Genomic DNA, 9945 nt, shown 5'->3' with positions numbered 1-9945 from the left:
AACCAAGTAGTTGACAGGTGCCCGAGGTGCTATTTCTATCAACTCTGCATCCTGCTAGATCTGCGTCTGAGTATCCAAGAAGAGTGAAGTCTCATTCTTTAGGATACCAGAGACCTAAATTTAAAGTTGAGGTAATGTATTTGATAATACGTTTTGCAGCACTTAAATGAGATTCTTTAGGTCTGGTTGAAATCTGGCACAAATACAAACATTAAACAGAATGTCAGGTCTAGAAGCAGTAAGATAAAGAAGTGAACCAATGATACTCTTGTATAGCTTCTGGTCAACTTTCTTTCCTTCTTCATCTTTGTCCAGCTTCAAAGAACTTAACATTGGTATATCAGTCTTTTTGCAATTTTTCAGTCCAAACTTTTTGACAAGTTCTTTAGCATATTTTTCTTGATGAATAAAGGTTCCCTCCTTCAATTGTTTCACTTGAAGCCCGAGAAAGAAGGTTAGTTCACCTATCATGCTCATTTCAAATTCATCCTGCATAGACTTAGAGAATTTCTTGCACAGATTTTCATTAGAAGATCCAAAAATAATATCATCAACATAAATTTGAACAAGTAAAAAGCTTTTGCTTTCTCTTTTGATAAACAGTGTAGTATCTACTTTACCTTTGACAAAGCCATTTTGAATTAAAAACTTACTTAGTCTGTCGTACCAAGCTCGAGGTGCTTGCTTTAAACCATATAGAGCATTTTTTAGTCTGAATACAGAGTCTGGTTTCCTTGGGTCTTCAAAACCGGGTGGTTGTTCCACATAGACTTCCTCTTGGATAAACCCATTTAGGAAAGCACTTTTGTCGTCCATTTGGAATAACCTGAAATTCTTATGACAAGCAAAAGTAAGTAATAATCTAATTGCTTCTAACCTTGCTACTAGCGTGTAAGTTTCATCATAGTCTATCCCTTCTTCTTGCGTATATCCTTTGGCCACGAGTCTTGCTTTGTTTCTTACGACTTTTTCTTTCTCGTTCATCTTGTTCCCAAAAACCCATTTAACTCCAATGATGGATTTACTTTTCGGTTTAGGAGTTAATTCCCAAACATCATTGATACTGAATTGCCTGAGTTCTTCTTGCATAGCTTCAATCCAGCTTTCATCAGTTAAAGCTTCTTCTATGCTTTTGAGTTCTATTTCAAAAATAAGAGCCACAGCACTAGACTCTTCACGCTTTTTGGATCTTGTGCGAATTCCTTCATTAATATCACCAATAATGAGATCTTTGGGATGACTGGACTTATGCTTCTAGTTGATGGTTGATTTGTCAAACTGTTGATCATTTTTCTCATTTGAATCTTCGATGATCATTTGTTGCTGGTCTTCTGAAGTCTGAACTGCTTCTGGAGATTTAGACTTTGTAGAGTCTGGAGCAGGTTCAGATTCTTCAAGTTGAGTCTGAATCGATTGATTTTGCATAAAGTCTTGAAATTTGACATTCATCGATTCCTCCACAGATTGAGTCTTTTTGTTGTATACTTTGTAAGCTTTTGCTTGTGATAGAATATCCAATGAAAATACCTTCATCTGATTTTTCTTCAAACTTACCAACTCGATCATTTGCATTTTTTAATATAAAACATTTACATCCAAACACATGAAAATACGAAACAATTGGCTTCTTTCCTTTGAATAACTCATAGGGAGTTTTCTCCATAATAGGCCTTAAGAAGACTCTATTAATAATATAGCACGCTGTAGAAACTGCTTTAGCCCAAAAACGAGAAGAGATGTTACTTTCAATTAAAAGAGTTCTATCCATTTTCTGCAGCGATCTATTCTTTCTTTCCACGACTCTATTTTGCTCTGGAGTATATGGTGAAGAAAACACATGCTGAAAGCCAGATTCATCATAGAATTTTGCAAAGTCTTAATTTTCAAATTCACCTCCATGGTCTGTCCGTATACTTGAAATAACATACCATTTTCTCATTTTGGACCTTTTTAGCAAACTTTATAAAATAAAAAAAGATTTCAGACTTACTTGCCAGGAAATATACCCAAGTGAATCGTGAATAATCATCCATAATTACTAGGCAGTATTTCTTACCTTCAATGCTCTGAATTCTGGTTGGTCCAGAGATCCATATGCAAGAGCCAGTACACAATTAGTGGATACTTGATTTATTGGTTTGAATGAGTTTCTTACCTGTTTTCCCAATACACATGGTGTGCATAAATCAGACTTTTGGTATGTCAGTTTGGGTAGTCCACGAACAAGCTTCTTTGCTGAGATTTTGGCTATTTGCTTCATGTTGATGTGCCCAAGTTTTCTGTGCCATAAGTTTGTTTCCTCTTGAATTAAGATTAGACATTGGGTTTCATCTGGTTTGATATCCAAGAGGTAGATATTCCCATGTCTACGCCCCGTGAAAGACTGAGAGGAGTCTTTATTGGTTCCTGAACATATTCCTTCTTGAAAGTTGATTTTGAAACCAGTGTCGCACAGCTGACTAATATTCAGCAAGTTGTAGTTGAGTCCTTCCACTAATGAAACATTACTGATCGTGAGGCTTCCAATATTTACAGTTCCGTATCCCACAATTCTTCCTTTGCTATTTCCTCCAAAAGAAACTTTTCCATCATTAACTTGTACAAGTTTTATGAAGCAATATGAGTCTGCTGTCATATGTCTTGAGCATCCACTATCCAAGTACCATTTAACCTTTTTTTTGATAGTGACCTGTATTTAGAAAAGAGACTCAAGCTTTCTTTGGTACCCATATTTTCTTGGGTCCATTGGTGTTAGTGTAATATACGGTCTTTGCCCATACCTTCTTAATAGGTTTCCAAACCATAGGACATTCTTTCTCAAAATGATCGAGCTATTGCACTTAGAACATTTAAGAGCACTCATGCCTACGGGTTTTACAAAAACTTTTGGAAATGATTTTTGTAAGAATCTTTTGTAGGTCTTTGCTTAATTCTTTCCTTTACTTTAGGAAAATCAATTAGAGGAATGGTTTCAGCAGTCATTCTTAAACCTGATTTGTTGAAGTAAGGTCTTTGTGCTAAAAGAATTTTTTCAAGTTTCTCGAGATCCTATAGAAAATCTTTTAGAAATACTTGAGATATCATTTTTCAAGAATGCATTTTCTTTTGAAAGATTGTCTGTATTTTCTTTCAAAGTAATAACACTTTTGTCTAAACTTTTGACCTTCTCTTTCCAAACATTTTCCTGTTGTTTCAGTGCAGAATTTTCCCTTTTAAGTTCGAAAATCCTTTTGAGAAAGGTTTTGAGACTAAGACACAATTCATCAATATATCTAGAGACTTTAGTAAGGATTTTTAAATTACTTACCTCGATTTCACCTGTCCGAGTCCGAGTCTGTCTCAGTCCGAATCGAGTCCGATTGTGCCATGAGACAAATATTGGCATAATCATCATCACTTTTCTCACATTCGGTATCATTCCAAGTTTCGCTTTAAGTGCCTTTCGATATTTCTCGAAGGGGACAGTTGGATCTGATGTGTTTCTTTTTCTTGCATTCAAAGCAGACTACATCTTTATTGGATTCATCATCCTCAACTGACTTATTCTGTTGCTTTTGAAAACTTTGTTTCTTTGGATTGAATCTTCTCCTCTTTTTGTTCAATTTTCTGAATCTTCTTATCATGAGAGCAAGCTCTTCATCATCCATATCGTCTTGAAACTGTGACATCGAATCATCATTAGATTTTAATGCAATAGATTTCTTACCTTTAGGATCTTCATCTTTGTTGATTTGCTCCACTTCATAAGACTGAAGAGTCCCAACCAATTCATCAACAGAGAGTGGCATGATTCTTTGTGTCTCCCTTATTGAGGTCTTTATGTGATTCCAATCCTTGGACAGTCCACGCAGTAGCTTGTTTACCTTCATGGGTCCAGAAATTGGTTGATCTTGATATTCAAGACCATTCACGATTTCTGTAAAACGACTAAACATGTCAGTGATAGATTCTCCTGGTTTCATCTTGAATGCTTCATATTGACCTAGCAGAATGTTGATTCTGGTTTCTTTCACTCGATCAGTTCCTTCATAGGTGATGTGTAATCTATCCCAGACTTCTTTAGCTGTTTCACAAGAAGATATTCTATTATATTCAGTAGAAGATAATGCACAATATAAAGAATAAATTACTTTTGCATCAAGAGCTTGTCTCTTGGTTATCTCTTCTTGAGTCATTTCACTGGACTCAACAGTTTCTTTTCCTCTTTCTGAGACTGGTGCAGCTTTAGGAATGATTCCTTTGTCTACCACGTCCCATTCCAGAGGATCCTTTGATCTTAGGAATGCCTTCATCTTGTTTTTCCATATGTTGTATTCCTTTCCATCAAAATAAGGCAGTATGGTATTGCTTTGCCCTTCAATCAGACCTGGAGCCAACATACTAGCCATGGATCTTTAACTCTGAAGTAAAACACTTCAACTTAAGTGAGTACACAGGCTCTGATACCAATTGTGAAAGCTAGTACGAGCACCTAGAGGGGGTGAATAGGTGCAAAAATAAATTTCCCAAAGAGAAGTGTGCAACTTTAATCAACAATAGATTATGAAAAGGAAATTAGACTCTTGTAAACAAATTGAGTTATGATCAAAGTAAAAGAGCGTAGGGAAGAGAATAAGAACACAGGGTTTATAGTGGTTCGGCTTAATCCAAGCCTACGTCCACTCTTCCGCACCGACCCACTGGGCCGGATTTCACTATGAATCAAAAGAGTTGTTACAGCAAAGCTCTTCCTTGATTCCACAGTGTAGAGACTCTGCTACACTTCCTCAAGGTCTCACAAAGATATAAACTCTCTTTTGCGTACAAGATTTCGCTCAACAATTGAATTAACTAAGAACAAGGAGCTTCAAACTTTGGAATTCTTCTATTGTGCACACACTCGAACAACTGGAACGTCTTCCTTATATACTCCTTCATGCCATCACACCTGTTGGCACTTACCAAAGGAGTTCTTCCAATCTACCTGTTGGACAGAATCAATTAGGGAGATTTCGAATTATTTAAAGAATATGACGATAGCCCACCAATCCTGCTCGCCCATACAATTAGGATCTAGGTTTCCATAAGTAGAACCTTCCAAGTATACTTTGCCAATCAACGGATCCAAAATCCTTGAATCAATCTCAATTTGAATAATGGATTCCGACATGCTATATCCAGCCAAGAGATCTTCTTCAGTCGATAGAATCAAATCCTTAACGAAATACTTAGTTCTGGATAGGCCTTCTTCGACGGTCTAGAAACTGTCAATGAGGATAGACTTTGAGTCTTGAGTCTGGCAGTCCGGAGGTTTTCAGACTTTGATGGAAGAGTCTGCAAGTCTTCAGACTAGACTGATGGAAACGTTTTGTCAACTTCAAAACACTCAAGGAAGATTTCTCCAACATTTTCTTGTCCTTTTCATCCTACATTAACAAAAGAAAATGCAGAGGATGATAGTTTGATTAGTCATACACAAGCCATAAACGTTGCATACCTCAAATTCATACTACAATCATTCAGAAAGTCTCAGCCAATTTAAACAAGCACATCAACCACCACCACTGCCAATTCAAAAGTCAGTTGAATTAAAATGAGTAAGACACAGGGACTTGGGGTGGAAATGTAATTGATCAGCTAAAACAAAAATGTGATTGGTCCTGAGTTGATCTTGAAACTAGACCGGACCCATAAATTGGTCCAATCCTTGGCTCCAAGCTCAATAGAGTCAATCCTCAATCCCAAAACTTGGAGAACAACAATGTGCGGGTTGGTCTCTAGGTCAGGTGGCGGATCGGCCCAACCCGCTCCATGCTTACTCCTATTCATTCCCATCCAATCGAAAAGGTCATTTTTTCCTTAAAATTTCCCAAAATGGAGGAATGTAATTATCTAGATTAGAATATATAAAGGTCTAAGGAAAAAGTCAAAAATTGAAAGTGGGGGATAGATCCAACATAAAAACACCTTGAGCTATAATATTAAGGGATAATCTAAGAAGGAATTTCACAAAATCCAAAGTCGTCACATGTGCAACCATAGCATCTAAGAGGATATTGCTTTACTTTAAATTACAATTAACGAAGAGAATGCGGCATTGATGATGAAGATAATCCAATGCGGAAGCAATGCCAATAGCAATATTTACCCACCCAATGAAATTTAACATATTCGAAATCTCATTCCCATGAGATAATTTGCATTTAGGTGTAGCCACTGTTCCAGGCTTCCATTGTTCATGAATTCATTAACTAAGCCCTTAAAATAATTTCCTTTGTATTTAATACTTCAGTAATCAATATCTTCAATAGATTTCGATGTTTGATTCTTTAATGTCTCATACTCGACTATGAATCTCTTTAGAGCACCATGAAGGACTAAATGAAGCACCTTTATGGCAATGGTAGCTCCATTGTCCTTGAGTATCCCTTGTAAATAGAACCAAAGCTTCCAACACCGATTAAACTCATTGAAGAAAAACCATTAGCTACTTTTAGGAGTGTTTGTTGACACTTACATTTTCACTCGGAGACTTTTCATGTATTAGTATGACTTCACAGTTACAGAATCCCACTCATGTGCCTTTTGGCTAAATAAATACGGTCGACGTGAACAAAAAATACCGATCAAGTGCTTGAACAGTGTTTCGGTCAATGAGTGGATAGTGAGATCCAGTCAAGATTGAATAGTGATTGAGCATGAGTGAACAGTAAGATCCTGTCAATGAGTGAACATAACGCGAACAGTAAGTAAACAGTAAGATCCTCTTGAGATGGATATACCTAGAGGTGGATAACAAATTGACAAACTACCTAGTACGATTCCTCTCATAAGGAGGCGCTAAAATTTGATTGGGTTCTCCCAAACCCTACTGATCACAATGGAATCTATTCATACTTTATGAGTCCTCCACTAACCTATTAAAGGCCGGTTAGTGGCCGAGTAAAACTTGGAACATTTTTTACGAATTAAAAATTCGGGCTCGAGGACTTGATTACGTTGAAGATGCCTAACGCCCAATTTTGGTACTAACGTCTCTTTACGAAAACATTTGCCCATGCAATCTTGCTCATTTTAGAAATCATATGTACATCTATCTATGTGACCATACATTGCTGGTTCACTGAATTGCACTCATTGATCATTCATGATAACTAAAGATATGATAATAATGACTTAAAATAAAGGGCGAAAATAATATCCGATCAATGTGGGGTAAAGAGTATTACACCAACATGTTATTAAGCTTTAGGATAAGACTCCCACAGCTTCGCTCGAAATTAAATTTGCAAGTGCATCCAAATTAAATGATGCTGCTATCCTGAACGATGAACGACTTTTCGATCATTGCATCAGAGCCCTTTTCCACAAGAGTGTAGGCTTTCTACAATGGAGATAAGACATTATTTCAGTTAAACCCTCTGTTTAGCCACCTTAACGTTCCTCTTAACTGATTAATAAATAGTTCAGCCGATCTTTGCTTTTGTGGTTCATTTCATTTTCTTTCAGGATAATTGGGCGCTGAAGGTGGAAAGAAGCTGCTCCGAAGGAACGTGTCCACCAGAACGAAGAGAAACAAGATCCGAAAGGCGAATGAAGATATGGAAGACATGTGAAGCCACAAGAATGCTATGATAAGGTAGATTGTAAGATTTTTCATAATGTGGACTACATTAATTGATATTGTAATTTACTGTTTTTACGGTTACCATAAAACAGGGTTGGTCTAAGGTGAGATAAAAGGTTTCTTCATTAGTCTAATATGGGACTGGCTAGTGTGGGCCGAGTTGAGCCTGGCCTATAATGAGGGGGCCTGGCTGGAAACTCTATAAATAGTGCTCAAGTCTCTCCTCTAACCCTAATTCTCACATGTATCCTCATATAATGAGCGCTTACCTAACACTAAACGTGAGCGGGGCCGCCTCATTAAGCCAGTGATACAAAGGGCAATAGAGGAGAAGGACTTGTGTATTGTGTTTCCGCTTCCGCTTTAAGAACGATGGATCCCAAAATAGGTGCGTTAATCTTTCTGCTCAATTATGCATATTCTTGTTCTGGTTATGGAAATCTTGGGATTGCGCAATTTGCATCCTATATGTGGTATCAAAGCCTCCATAATCCTAGAACTCGAACGCATTGGATTTTGCCATAATTTGAGATTTTTGAAATTTTTCGTTCAATAAAAATAAAATAAAATTATATATTCGGACTGGGCTTGTTAAGACAAGCAGAACCGTGGGCGGTGCTTCATTGGAGGAGGCCACACGCGCCCCCACGTGCAGCTACACGTCGCCTGAGCGTCGAAGACGCACCCCACACGCGGTCACGCGCCCACACATGCCCCCACGCGCGGGGCGCAGCTCGCGCGTGCATCGCACTCGCGATGGCTGACGTCAGTGACCGGACCCAACCCGATTGTTGACCCGACCCGACCTGGTCAACTGTTGACCGAACCGGTCAACCGGTCGAACCGCTATCAGTCGAACCGATTTTGTCTGGTCAAGGTATGCCGGCGCGTGAGCTCCATGGGCCGCGCAGTCAGGCAGCACGTGCGGGCGTGTGGAGTGTCTGATTGGCGCATGGCTGACGGCTTTAGGTTCATATGATTATCCTCTATCTTGTGGTCTATTTATTTTACGTGTTTAATGATTTTATTGGTGTGAAAATACATACAAAACCCTAAATGCGCGTATTTTAGTTTATTTTCGCGTATTTTTCTTGTATTATTCTGTGATTTTGGAAATACAGGTGTTATGTTATAGGTATGTTATCACATAAACATTATAATGGTGTGATTCATTAATAAAAATTAAACTTTATTGTGAACTGAAGCTGGCTTAATGAGATACAATCATTATGGAATAGTAATTGAACTATGTATTGAGATGATAAGAAACAGTAAAAGGTTCTGAAACTTTTGTTGCTCATGCATACTCCTTTACATGCTGGTAACCTTTGAATGATGGATGTCTTAAGAATTTGTGACCAAACTGATTGTACTAATTAACACATCTGTTGAATGTGGGTAATGCATGTCAGTTAAGTCATTGCATATTGTACCTAAACTCATCTAGTCACTGGTTAATGTCTATTAAATTGAATATTTTTTATAGTTAAGGAGTACGACAACATTTACGCAAAGCAATGGTATCTTGTTAAAGTTGAGATATTTGGTTCTCTGGTTTGACTCAATTAATAGGCCATTGGTTGATTACAATGATAATTTGTTACTTAAAAATTGGCTAATAAATTAGTTGTTGGCCTTGGAGTCATTTTTTGCCTTATTAAACTCATGAGTGATAATGGATCAGCTGTCAAGTTTGTCAATCTGGAGTACCCTGTATTGCTATTGATGTTAACTTGTGAGGTATCCCTTGGATCGGCCTTCCTTTTATATTGTTCCGGTAATCAGTAATCAGGGTGCACAAGAGACGCTTGCTTCTATGTTATGAGAAGTTTCTTGTGTTGCTGTAATTGGTGATCTCATTGGAATCTGTCTTTCAGGTTCTATAAATATATGATTAATTTTTATTAATAAATAAAGCAATGTAATTAGCATGATATGTGATTTTAGTGATTTACTGCCCTTATCACTAAAGTTAAAATCACATGTATATGGTGTATGTGAGAAGTAAAGTTTATATCCCCGGTATGAGAGAGTTTCAAGAATTCAATTGAGTAGTAACCACCAAAGTGGCACGCTTGATTGGGTTTGAGAAATTTCGGTCTCGTATGATGATTGTGATGTCTCCTGGTCTAATGCGTAGTCATACTCCCAAATGAGGTGATTGTGTATTAGTTCATGGAAGGATACATGATGATGTGGTGGAGAAGTGACTGATCCTAGTGATTCATATGCCCAAAGGTGATGAATTCACGAAAATTGGAATATATTCTCATAACCGCTATCATGTGGGGAGTGTTCAACTGCATGTCATGTATTCTGCCCAAAGGTGATTATATAAT

This window comes from Eucalyptus grandis, chromosome 8 (genome assembly GCF_016545825.1).
Source record: "Eucalyptus grandis isolate ANBG69807.140 chromosome 8, ASM1654582v1, whole genome shotgun sequence".
NCBI classification, from domain to species: domain Eukaryota; kingdom Viridiplantae; phylum Streptophyta; class Magnoliopsida; order Myrtales; family Myrtaceae; genus Eucalyptus; species Eucalyptus grandis.
This window is presented reverse-complemented; position numbering follows the sequence as displayed.